The sequence below is a fragment of the Pinus tabuliformis genome, chromosome 1_2, assembly GCF_031772625.1.
Source record: "Pinus tabuliformis cultivar Carrire ecotype Pingquan chromosome 1_2, CPIR1, whole genome shotgun sequence".
Classification (NCBI taxonomy): Eukaryota; Viridiplantae; Streptophyta; class Pinopsida; order Pinales; family Pinaceae; genus Pinus; species Pinus tabuliformis.
In genome coordinates, this window is record NC_142298.1 from 1249773443 (window position 1) to 1249784675 (window position 11233).

Genomic DNA, 11233 nt, shown 5'->3' on the forward strand with positions numbered 1-11233 from the left:
TGTGAACCTTTTGAACTTTGAGCAAATGATAATTTTTTCTAATCTGTTGGCATATCATTTATGCCTTGTAAGTGCACATTTTCTTGAACAAAAAGACTCCTGGTAGCACTGAAACAATACAAAAGACACAAAATATAGGTTCTACTCCATCAAAGGTGGGAACTGTACAAGGAGCTATGAATGCAGGGTGTATTAATACATCATCTCAGAAGAGTTCTAAGTCATCTACCAATGCAACTCCTCCTTGTTATCTAGTCAAGGCAACTGTCAATCACAAGAAATTGACTGATAGCAAAATTTCATGGGATGCACTGCCATCCAGTTTTGTTGGACCTGGAAAGGTAGTTTCTCTTTTTTACATTGATTTTCCTTAGAAGCATATCTTCCCTGTATGGCTAGTTAACAGAAACTCATATGCGTTGGCTTAGTATCAGTTTTGATTTTGATTTTGTTTATGATGTTCATTTCAGGAAGCTCTGCAATGATTAGATGCAGCTCTTTCAGCTGCAGTAGAAGCCTTACAAGAAGCATCATCAATAGAAAGTGTTATTTGGTGTTTAAGGTAATTGCTGACATGCTTGAAAGAGCCATCTGCATTTGTCATTTATGTATGACAATCAAGCCTACTATTGTAACAACACTGTAATTCATACCATGAATATACGACTGTTATATGTTTAGCAAAATTGGAGTCATAGACACATCAATACCCACTGCTGCCACTTCTCATGATCATATGTTAACAAATACATCTGTAGACACATCAATATCCAACACTGCAACTTCACGTGTGAAGATGTTCTTGAGTATGTTTTGAGAGGAAAATATTTTATGTGATGTGAGTAAATTTTGGAGTGGAAAATACAGAGGATGGTAAAAAAAATTCAAACAAAGCATGCTATTTTCCAATTGTTGGGGTTAAATCCCTTAAGCAGGGAGGCAGTGTCAACTCATGTGTTAAGTACAACCCGAAAGATTATCATTGAATTCGCAAATCTGTCATAGGTTTCATGTGTTATTTCTTGGTAAGGGTAAGCGATTTTTTCATCCTCGGAGAGCTATAAACCCCAACGCTGCATTATTGGAGTAAATTCTAGTTTAATCTGAGGGCTGTCAAACTTGGCCACATGATCAGGGCTCTATATTATTGGGGTTTGAACCTGGCTCATTATTCTGGAGATGCCCTGCCAGACAAATTCACAAGATTCTTTGTATTAATATGGTGAAATTTTCTACAACAAAGTAAGAAGTGAAAAACACACTTACATAACAATATTGGTGCTTAAGGAATTAGCCATACTAAAGTGTCAATGGAGCCTTAGGGGTGACTTTGAAAATAATAAATGATTCTATACAGCTATTATTCTATTTGAGGCAACCATTATTATCAAAGTTTGCATTCATGACTGAGGCGTCTCAGGTTAGTTTGTAATTTTGTATTGTTTATGTTGTTTCTAGAGATCGGTCAGCTTTTGTTTTTTTGGTTTTTTTTTTTTTTTTTTTTTTTTTTTTTCAATTTCACTTTTCAAACTGATAGTATGCCTTCCAATGTTGAATGGGAGTGCCTTAAGGAAGCTCAATCGATCAGAGAATCTCTTTTTGCTCATGGTGATGTTCTATCTACATTAGCAACCAAAAATAACCACATACCCTATAAGTTTGTTGCATTGCAACTATCTAAAGGGTTCAAAAGAGTTTCACTATTGTTCATTTGTACTTTCTTTTGCATATGCTATCTCTTTTTGAAATCAGATTTAATAATGACACGACTGTTGTTTTTGGTGATTTTAGGATTTCTAAGCTTACAAATTTTCTCCAAGATTCATTAGGTGCCATTCCAATACCTTTTCTCTTCATGTCCTTTTTCCTTTAAGTTGATTGAACTTTGCCACCAGTGTGAGGGGCATAGAACTAGGTCCAACGTGGAAAAAAATTGAATCTTGTGAGCTTTTGAAGTATAAACAAATGGTGCTTTCAAATAAATCGATTTTACATTGCTAGTTAGCATACAATTAGAATTATTTTGCATGCATCTTTTCAATGAGTATTGTTATTGAATTCATAACATTCCCTGTACATTAGGCTGGTTAGGCTATTCCTGAAAGTGTGAATGCCTTTGTGTAGTTTGAGAAGGCCAAACAAGAAGGAAAGCTAAAGGATGACATGATGCAAAAGTATAAACAAATGGTGTTTTCAAATAAATTGATTTTACATTGCTAGTTAGCATACAATTAGAATGATTTTGCATATATATTTTCAATGAGTATTGTTATTGAATTCATAACATGCCCTGTACATTAGGCTCGTTAGGCTATTCCTGAAAGTGTGAATGCCTTTGTGTAGTTTGAGAAGGCCAAACAAGAAGGAAAGCTAAAGGATGACATGATGTAGAAGATGGATGAAAATATGCATAAATTGGACGTGAAACTTAAGGGAAGAGAAAAACTTTGTAGAAATTTTCAAGAAAAGTTATTGATTGTGCATTCATTTTTTCCAGTACATGTGATGGTCAGGAAGTTCATTTCTAGAGTGCATTAAAGATCTTGAAGTTCTGTAGGTAAAAGAACTAGAAGGACAACTTGAAGCCAGGCTCACAAAGCAACAACAACAATGGGAGAAGGAGATCATGCAATATAGGGAAAAATTCAGAGGAAATGAGAAGATGTGTAGGAAATCTTCAAGAGAAGGTAATCCTTATTTTAATTTTTTATTTAACTTTCTTTTTAAGGCTAAAGTTTTCATTTGTTTGATTCAGTGTACTGAAGTAATATTTTTCCTAATATTACTAGTCATGCAAGTAAAGGATATTGAAGCACAACTTTAGGCCAAAGTGAAAGGGAAATGATTACAGACACAAAAAGAACTAGAAGAGAAAACTGAAATTAGACTCAAAGAATAGAGACAACAATCAGAGAAGGGGAGATTGCAATATCTGGAAAAACTTAAAGGAAAAGAACAGATGCCCACCACTAGTCCATCAGTTAAGGGGATTCATAACTTGCAACATATGTTGTATTGTCTGAGGGGTTTGGAAATCAAGGGAGAGTTTAGGAGGCCAAACATATTTTTCTTGAGTTTTTGTGAAAGGGTTGTTTGAGTGAGGACTCAGGAGACTCACGGTTAGTTTGAGCAACCACAATCTTATATGTTTTTTTGGATGTTTTCTTTCTCAAGGATCTAAAAAATGGTCTTATAGAATTAGTAATTATCTTTCCATCCTTGTTTTGCAGACCATTTATAAACATTATCACAACAATGGTAGTCTTACATTGAAAGAATTCATCATTTTGTTTGGAGTGTTTGAATTGTTTTTGTCATAATTTCCAGACATCCATTCTTTGAGATGGGTGCTTCAATGTACAGATTCAGCACTGCTGAATTTGCTACCACAGCTATTGGTTTCTCTTTATATGATGGTACTCATCTCTATCCCTCAGAAACTGATTATTGTAAGAACTTATGGATATGTCTCTTTGAGTTGCATGTATCTTTGTTTTGGGTTAATTTGATCTTTGGCTATATAATCTCTTTAGGGAAAGATTTTATCATAACCAACATGCCACTGACAAATATTTGGGATGACCACGCATTGGATGCCATGTTGAGAATTCAATAGGGAAATGAATATGTTAATTCTATTTAACTTGATAATTGTTTGTTTTTCCATTTTTTCTTATTATCTTTCTTCCTTATTATTATAATGTGAGATACATTTGAGTGGAATTGTCCTTAGCTCAATTGTAATCGCAGCGCTATGTCTTTATTTAAATTCAGTGACTGCAAAAAAATATAATGGGTGTGGATGGTTTCTAAGGTTGAAAACGAGATGTCAATATGGTGTAATAGATGGTTATCATCAAGGGGGATAAGTTAGTGCTGGTGAAATCCCTACTTGAAGCCATCCCTGTGAGAAAATGCAGATCCCAATGGTTTATCATCCTCCACCTGCCTTGGTAATGGTCTTATTTTTGAGTTTGGGTGTTTCATTTTATCTAATTTTCCTCTCCCTTTATTTATTTGTCTTGTCATGTCCCAACCATTTATGCAGGCACTTAAAGAATTGAAAGAGAGTACTTTGAGACATTTGAGAAGGAAAGGGCCAGTGAACTAGGTTTCTTTGGTTTTTAGTGCATTTGTTTGCATTCTATATTTGTAGAGATTACATCTCAGATTAAACTTTGAGTTGGGCTCATGCTCTGGCCATCAAAGCATTTGAATGCTGGGGGTTTTACACCCCTTTAAAGTTTTGCAATGATCTTTTGATTAGATCTTCAATGTAAGACTTCACGGAAGTAAAAAATGGGTAGGCAGAAAAAGTCCTGCATGCTGTACTGACAATGAGATGTCTAGGGTAGTTTAAAATAACTTCTTGTTTCTTTTGAATAAATCTTCTTGTAATACTAGAGAGGCCACTCAGTTTTGGTGATATTTTCAGTGCTTTGTTTAGTTATGTGAATTCGTTAGATGCAAAACAAGTATTGGTTAATTTCATGAAAACCAATCTGCAGAATTGGAAATGTAAGCATATGTGCATGAATGTAGTAGAGAAAGGGGTACTGTTCTAATTGAAGTGAGAGTGAAAGAGACCTTTTGAAAATGTTATTGTTTCAAGCAGTTGGAACGGTATCAGTAGGAATCAGTATGCAGAAATTAAACAGAATAAATGGGAAATTGACAGCACTTTCAGTGTGCCTTGCTTGGCATATCTTGTTGGATGGTGCCCTTATACATAAAATTGAACAAGAACTAAATCGTATTATATCATGGTACTGATTTGTTATAGCGCTTCAATATTTCTAAAATAGTTAAATTGATGTTCACTAGAAGTGTAACAGAGGAACTGAAACTATGAACAGGTTGGACAATCATTGTTGATTCAAATATAACAAAAGATATAATTAATGTTTTTGGAGTAGAAGATACATTTGAGTGGAATTACCTTAGATCAATTGTAATCACAACGTTATGTCTTTATTTAAATTCAGTGACTGCAAAAAAATATAATGGGTGTGGATGGTTTCTAAGGTTGAAAAGGAGATGTCAATATGGTGTAATAGATGGTTATCATCAAGGGGGATAAGTTAGTGCTAGTGAAATCCCTACTTGAAGCCATCCCTATGAGCAAATGCAGACCCCAATGGTTTATCAGCCTCCACATGCCTTGGTAATGGTCTTATTTTTGAGTTTGGGTGTTTCATTTTATCTAATTTTCCTCTCCCTTTATTTATTTGTCTTGTCATGTCCCAACCATTTATGCAGGCACTTAAGGAATTGAAAGAGACCACAATTCAGTTGGCTGCAAGTACTGGGAATATGGATGCCCCAGTTGATGAATCAATTTTTAATGTTGACAAGGACGTGGATGACCTGCTTCCTGTTGAGGTGAAAGAACAACAATTGAGTAATTTGTTGCAATCTCTGATGGTGGTTGGCTGCTTTGCAGTAATGCCCATCATTAGAAAGATCCCAACTTCTGTGCTTTGGTCCTGATTGCTGGCCATCTAACTGGCAGCGTGCACCAGTCTTTGTCCTTAGAACACCAGGCGAATCAAGCATTGTATTGCATATCAAATCTAATAAAGTACCAATGATTCTACAGCTCTGGTTAAGTACTCAATAGTGCTTCCAAGGTTGCAGAACTTCAATCTACAGTCATAGATATTGAATGGGTGTTTGCAGTTATATTGTTCCTCTGCCAAGAACTCTGCTCTTTTGGACCTCAATTCCCCTCAAATAAAAATGTTCTGTTTAATTGGAACTTATTTACATCCTAACATGCAGGTCGATTTCTCCAAGAGAATGTACCTGGGCAACAAATGATATCCAAGTTGAAATCTTAACAATGGAATTAACTAATTATTTTCAATCGATTTCCTTCATTGTTGCTGGTTGATTTTTCCTGGGATTATCGACATCTCATTTATTGGGTTCACCTCACCCTGATTTGAACTTCTTTCATTTGAATCAACTTCATCTCTGGTTAGAACATTTTTTGATTGATTTCATTTTCCAACGAATGTGGTATTTAAGTTACTTTCTTCTTGCAAGTCGATTTTACCTTTATTAGTACACTGCTAGTAGATTTGTTTGACATGATCATTTTCTTCAATTTCAGGGTCGACTAGCTTAATGATAGTGTCCTTTTGCTTCAGCTCATGTTCATTCATTAGTTCTTAATTGATTCTCTCTATGTTCAAAATGGATTCAAGTAGCTTAGGAATTACATCGATTTCCATGTTCATTCATCAGTTCTCAACTAATTCTCTGTGTGTTCAATGGATTCAAGTAGCTTGGAAATCACATCAATTTCCTTTTATATTGTATTAAAATGTACAGGAATGTCATAGTGGAATTGCTTTCCACAACAATACTTCTTTGTAACTATGGACTTTATCTCAACTCAACTGGATTTCATTTCTAACAAGAGATTTCCTTAATAAATTCCTCTTGACAAATTTTTCTGTTATAAAACTTTGCAAAAGCATACCCTTGTGTATAGCTCACTACACAAGAAAATTCATTTTTGAAGCATAATATACTTGCAACTTTCATTTCTCTGTATAGACTTTCTAGAAAATAAATTGCGTGTGAAGAGTCTATATTCCACTCTTGGATTCATTTTGTTCGAGAGTTATGTGAAGGACTAACGAACCTAGTAGTCACAGGACGAAACAAACCCTGAGGCAGTAAAAATTTGTACATGGGTCCACATTTGCTCCCGTTATGGTCCTTACAGAGAGTGCATTGAAGGTAGGTATGTTGCAGTTGGTAGAATATGACGAATGTGCTCCCTTCATGTTCTCTAAGACGACAACTTACAATTATTTGACAATTTCCTCATCCAAATGATTTTGAATGAGTAATTTCATCTAAATTTAACTGATTTTCAAACTGGGATTTAGTCTTCTTAATTTAACTGATTTTCAAACTGAGATTTAGTCAGTGTTATTGAGGAGTGAAATAGAAATTAATTTTCTCTTGTAGAGAATAACAAGGATTGGTGTGAGCTTATACTCTGCCTTATAGACCTTCAAATAGAAATAAGCTCTTGTATCCCTATTTCAATCACATAATTTAAATGAATATAATGTCATTTTATTAGAAAAATGCAATGAGTATGAAATAGATCATCAGAATGGCCACTGTAGCCCAGGCTGGTGAGAACTTAAGTATTTTATATCTGACTAGACACATGCACATGAAAAAAAACATCACCTGACACAGACATGAACATGATAGAATCTAGATATTAGAATTTTGGGGAAAAACAATTGCGCCTTAACAGAGAGCTTCTTATCCTACACCACACATTTCACTCTTTCAAGGTGGAGTTACAAACTAAACATGCAATGACTGAGCTGCATGGTCACCAAAGTTGTAACACACCCAAAAAAACAATGCTTCATATCGGCTTCTCAATTATGTGTGCTTAGCATTAGTGATATAGTCTCTTCTGAACTTTTATTTCAAGTAGAAATTTGATTAAATTTCAGAAGTGCAAGAAATCACAGAAAACCCTCCGGCAGTAAATTGAAAGGAGAAATCTTCAAAAAAACCTGGAAGTTGTCCTATTCATATTGTCCTGGACTTTTCAGCCAAGTTAATATATCTGTAAAGAATACTATTTTATCCTGAGAAAAGATTGACACTTTGTTTATCACCAGATGAAAATAAATTAGAAGCAAAACATCAGGTTGGTGACAAATCCAAAACAAGTTGCAAGACTGTAACCCAATCTGCAAAACATCAAAAAACTGATTGTCCCAGAGTGGGATGCACTATGGGAAGCTGTGTTGTCCCATATTTTACTAGTGTCAGCTTCATAGCACCTGCTTCCATTTCCAGCAGCTCTGTCTTTAAGAGAGCATCGGCCTCTATCTTGATAGTGTTGTCATCAAGATATTTGTAGCTGATTTCCATTTTTAATCTTTATGGTAGCTGTTTATAGTCCTGTAGGACTGAAAGTATGGATGTTGCAAAGCTTCATTAGCTGTTATTCTTTTGTTTCCATCCACTTGTAACATTTGTTTCAGCAAATCCACACCTTCTAGACACCCAACATTTTTAACAAATCTTGTGAGGGATGGGAAAGGCTTTCCCAGATTTGGAAATATGATATCCAACTGCTCCTTTACAGATTGCCCACGAAATAGCAGCTCACCGATGAACAATTTTGCCGACATGTTATTTGTTGCTTTTTTCTAGACTAGCTCTCACAAAGCATTTGAGTTGTTCCTGTTCCTGGTTGGTTTTTTTATAATTTTATAGACAAGTTCCATGTCGTGGAAATGTGAAAAAAGCTAGTGATATTGCCACCATGTGGCTTTTATCATATATGGTTTTATACTTCTTCAAAAAATTCTCTAAGAGTTCAAAATGCTAAAATTCACTAGGACTTTACAAAGTTTTATTATTTAGTGAAAGACTTGCCAAGTTCTTACAAGATTTTATAATTGAGTAAAATATTTGCCATGCCTGGTGAGAGATTCGCCAGAAAATTATATATACATATTATATTATTGATAAAATCGCCTTCCATTTTTCCTATATACCATGGAGATTCGCCAAATTATTATATTTATAAATTTGGGGGGGGGGGGGGGGGGGGGGGTTCTTAAAATTTTCCCTGCTTCCACCTCTGTTTAGAGATTGGGAGTGCAGCCCGTGCCACCTACCAAAAACACAGTTTTACATGTTCATACAAGCTTTAATGCAATATTCTCGTTTGTAGCAGCATCCATGCATTCTGATCTCATGAAATGAATCGTTGTTTCAATGCCATGCAAGAGTTTCCTCACAAAATCGCGTTGTTGTTCTATGATTTTATAAAAGCAGTTAGAATAGGATGATGAAATCTCGGTTTTGTGCAAGACATGGATGATTTGTTTCATTTACACTGTGCAGTATCACTCTCTCACACCCTTACCCTCCTAAGTCGTGCCTAGGCCATCCACTCTTCCCTCAATTAGACCACTTACCTCCTAAACCCTTCTATCACCCACGTGATCGTACCTTTTCGGCCTTCCATTCCCTCTAACCTCCTCTAAACCAACCAGTTGTGCACACCCCCTCTCCATCTCATCTCTCTGTCCATAAGCCATCATAAGCTCCCCTCCTACCTCCATATCCATCCACATAGCCTCCTCCTCTCATCCATCACCCAAAAATCCTATTGCAGAACATCCTGTAGAAGTTAGCAGACTTCCTGTAGAAATTCTGAACATCCTGTAGAACCCCTGCAGACTTCCTGTAGAAGCTTGTAAACACGGTTGCCAAGCATCTGAACTTTATGAAATTCTATGAAAAGATGCTAGGGATCCCTTAGACCCTCTCTTAGCCTTCCTGACTTTCCCCAAGCATTTCCCTCCTTGATCTATCCCTGCACAGTCAAGACCCAGTTAGAAGCACACACATAATAATTCCAACAACTTGAACAAAAATACAAAAACATGTTTTCTTTGGATCAAAGTAGTCTAAACACATGCAACTCACCTTCCTAGAAGTAATGACACCTCTTTCAGTAGTTTTCATTCCCACCTTTGCATCAGTAGGACTAGCCGGTAGAATTCGGGTTTGCTAGGGTTTTCATTTCTTGTTGGCTTTCAGTTTCTTCCTGCAATAGGTTAATTTCCTTTGAGATAGCTTTCATTCATTGTGTCATGCGGAAAGAGTCGATAGTGCGGACACAACCAACCTCCCTAGAAGCTTAAGGATTTCTAGTGACAAACAAGACAATTAAGAGCAATCCTTCTCTAAATATGCATTTATCATACAAGAAATCAAGTGTTTAGATCCTACCTGTAACCCAACGCTATTGTAGTAGTCCAGCTTCGTCAATCCGGATGAGCTCCTCCTTCTCTTTGAAACTTGCATTCACTAACAATCAAACGATTAAATAGCACCAGAATATCTCATAAAACAAAACATATTTAACATACAGACCAAAGAGTATATGAAACAACTCTTAAATAACAAATTGTTGAGAAGAATGGACTTATTTGTATTAATAGGAAACAAAAGAAACCATTACAACCTGAGCCTTGGTGTTGCGCAAGTTCCTCCCAGGGTCTTGCAAGAGTTTTCCTTTATTTTGATTAGCTCACCCACTTCCAAATGAAACAAGAAAGGATGACAATCTCTCCTCACAAGCTTCTACAAGGAAGTCCTAATCTCAGCAGCATCTACCCTTAGGAATTTTCAGCTTTCAACCTCCCCTCCCTCTGGTCCAATGCATGTATTTATAGTGCTATAGAGGAAGTTAATCAGGTCCACCATCAATGGGATAAGCCCCTATTTTGGGTGGGTTAGCTCCCCTCTTGATGGGATAAGTTCCTCTTCCATAGGCATACATGAACCATCTGGAGGCGCTCCATACACGTCAAACAAGCTTCTAGAATGCTCCAAAAATGACCACAAGTAACTTTTTTAGAGTGAAACTTGCGCTTATTGACCTTTACAGGAGTACGCACCCATTGCTTTACAGACAGAGCATACAAGTACGCAGGTATTGTGAACTTGGATTGCGTACCCGTAGGTAAGGCTGAGAGAAACTGCGTACTAGAGATAACTTGACTTTAAATGACTTTTCTCTCTTTCTTTGAGTTTGACATGGAAAGCAGAGGCATGAGACTTGCCAAGGAGGATAGTATGACAGTTGATGGATCCATACTAACTGCAAATAGTCATGGTGACATTTTTTAGTGTAACAGATTGCCCCCTAAAGTGCGAAGCCTGAAGTAGATTTAGGGTTTCAAATTATCTAGGAAGGGTGAAGTACTTTATCATTTCAAGGATTATCTTGCGGAGAGCCTGGTCAGAACCTGCAAATATTCAACACAAAATACATATATAAGATGATATCATCACTGAGGTAGGCATTCCCATACTCAAATTGAAAACTTTAACTAACAAACTAACTACTGCTCTAATACAGGAATGATTTCGCAGTACATCATAATCATAGACTCATGTAGACACAGTATGGACGCAGCCATCTGTTTATAATTAGTCTACTATATAATGAATACAAAACTCATCGCAGCCTGGATGGTGGAAACTAGATCTAGGGTATTCATTTCTACTTCCCGAAATAGTATGATTCTATCCATGCGAATAAATGAGTTGATGTCGAGCATGGTAGAAACCACTTGATTACCAGTCAATGATGTAAACTGTTAACAAGTGTGAGAGAGACCACCAGTGATGTCAATGGTTCTCAAAGTACCCAGTACAA

The 11233-nt window shown here is 36.3% G+C and overlaps 1 long non-coding RNA gene across 1 annotated transcript; it reads left to right on the forward strand.

The window, feature by feature from the left end:
• Positions 1 to 470: 470 nt before the first annotated feature.
• On the forward strand, positions 471 to 5158 carry LOC149210781 (uncharacterized). Its single transcript, XR_016252303.1, has 3 exons — positions 471 to 562; positions 2344 to 2687; positions 5026 to 5158. It is a non-coding gene; the product is annotated as an uncharacterized LOC149210781 (long non-coding RNA).
• Positions 5159 to 11233: the final 6075 nt, after the last annotated feature.